This window comes from Euleptes europaea, unplaced genomic scaffold (genome assembly GCF_029931775.1).
Source record: "Euleptes europaea isolate rEulEur1 unplaced genomic scaffold, rEulEur1.hap1 scaffold_83, whole genome shotgun sequence".
In the NCBI taxonomy this organism is placed as follows: Eukaryota; Metazoa; Chordata; class Lepidosauria; order Squamata; family Sphaerodactylidae; genus Euleptes; species Euleptes europaea.
In genome coordinates, this window is record NW_026612603.1 from 22,501 (window position 1) to 25,000 (window position 2,500).

Below are 2,500 nucleotides of genomic sequence, written 5' to 3' on the forward strand. Positions count from 1 at the left end.
CCGTACCTCGCTATCCATACACGTGCGTCCGAAAGGATTGCCGGCGCGGACCCCGAGACACGAAAAGCCGCCGAGAGGGTGATTTCAAAACGTCGGCATAAATAGAAGTCTCGGATGGCTCAACCGTGGCGTTCGGCCCGTGGCCGCCTAGTCCTCGGGGCTCGCCGACCGAACCGGGCCACTTTAAGAGTTAGCTCCGTGTCCTTCTCTGCGAGCCTGTTAGAGAGACGGCTTGCTCTGGATCTCCCTGGTACGGCCCCAAGTGAATGGCCGGGAAGGGAGGGGAAAACCACTACAAGGGGGCTGAAAAAGGGCACCGAGTCCAGGAGCACCTTAAAGACTAACAAACGTATTTTCCGGTAGGGTATGAGCTTTCGTGAGCCACGGCTCACTTCTTCAGATACAGCTAGAATGTGAATCCACCGGTCTTTAAGTAGAGGACCAGTATGTCTATGTGAATAGCGGGCTTGATGGGATGAGGTGTGATATGCAGAAGAGTCTGTGACGTCCAGGGGAGAGATGGGTGTGGAGAAATCAGCATTGGTAATGGGCCATGAACGCAAGGTCTTTATTCAGCCCAGGTCAACGCGTTGCCTTTCGTTTGAAGATCCACAGTGATTCAGCAGTTTCTCTTTCCAATCTCCCCTTAAAATTCCTTTGTAAGAGAACCGCTGCTCTTAAATCTGCAACAGAATGTCCCGGAAGGTTGAAACGCTCACCCACTGGCTTTTGAATATCGTGGTTTCTGATGTCAGACTTCTGTCCATTTAGTCTTTGTCTGAGAGACTGACCTGTTTTGTCCAAAGTAGATTGTGGAAGGGCGTTGCTGGCGTGTGATGGCATAAATCCCATTAGAAGATGAGCAGGAATATGAACCTGAGATAGTATGGCTGACATTGGCGGGTCCAGAGATGGTGTTCCTGGAATCTATATGAGGGCAAAGTGGGCACCTCGGTTTGTGGCAGGCCTTGGTGCCAGAGTCCATGTTCTTGTGAAGTAGTTCATCATCATGGGTGAGAAGTTGTTTTAGGTTAGCCGGCTGCCTGCAAGCAAGAAAGGGACACGCGCGCGCGCGCACCCCCCCCACCCCCCCCCCCCACCCCAGTGCTTCAGCGAGGGAAGTGTCACAATCCAGCATGGGTTGCAGGTCCTTAATGATACGTTGGACTGGTTTTAGTTGGGAGCTATAAGTGACAACCAGAGGTGCCCCGTTGCCGTTCTCTCTGGGCTTAGCTTGTAGTAAGTTGTGCCTGGGTATCATTCTGGCCTTCTCGATCGTCTTTCGCACCATATCCGCCGGATATTGTAGTTGCGAAAATGTTTGCTGTAGGTCTCTCGAGCGTGTGTCTCTGTCTGAAGGATTGGAGCAGATGCGACTATAGCGTAGGGCTTGGCTATAGACAATGGAATGTCTGATAGGGTCGGGGTGGTGGCTGGACGCGTGTAGATACGTTTGCCGATCTGTCGGTTTCCGGTACAATGTGGTGCTTGTGTGCCCCCCGTGGATCCGTACCGTGGTGTCTAGGGAGTCGATTTCTCGTTCGGAATAATTCACAGTTCGATTGATGGTGGGGTGGAAGTCGCTGAAAGCCTGGTGAAATCTTTCAAGGGCTTCTTTGCCATGACAAAGAAAATGTCATCCATGAATCTCAAGTCAAGGAGAGGTGCCAGTGGGTATGAGTTCAGAAAAGGCCGTTCTAGACCTGCCATGAAAATGTTGGCCTATTGTGGAGCCGTGCGAGTGCCCATGGCAGTGGGTGAAGACAGGGATGCCCGTTAAGCCCGCTCCTTTATGTAATTTCTCTCGAGCCGCCGCTTCGACGAATTCAAGAAGATCAGGTCATCGAAGGGGTTCGGGTAGGAAATGACACCCTAAAAACCGTAGCCCACGCAGGTGACCCTTATGTAGCGGGTAGAGATCCTGAGGAGTCGAAGGAGGTCAAAGGTCATTTGAAGAGGCATGAAAGAAGAATTAATAGGGAGGAATTTGCAAGCGTTAATATGGAAAAGTCAAAGCCTATTGATGCAAGCGATGAGCACAAAGGAATCGATATTAGCGGTTCACAGGACGGGCTGGGAAGCACAAAGGAGGTTCGGGAGGGACATTTGAAAGGGACGGTCAAACGTTTGGGAATACGGTTTGGGCCAGGCAAGAACTAGCGGCGCCAAAACTGAGAGGCGTGGTTACGAAGAGAAAAAAGGAACGTCGTGGGGAAATTTTCATCGGCGCTTGTTTCAGAGAGTGAAATGTGTCAATGCGTGCTTCGTGGCAGCTGGAAATTTTCCAGCTCAAGTTTATCCTCCTCCGGAAGGTCCGATGGCACAAGGGATGCGTGAACTCACACGGCTCACGGCAGGGACGAACAAGTCCCCTTTAACGGGAGCTGAGTTTTACCGGACGATAGAGGACGGAGGTTTCGGTTGACCGGAAATAGAGACCCTCTTTTTAAGCCGGTTCTTAAGATCTAATTTTGCAAATCGTCACATCGGAGAAATGAAA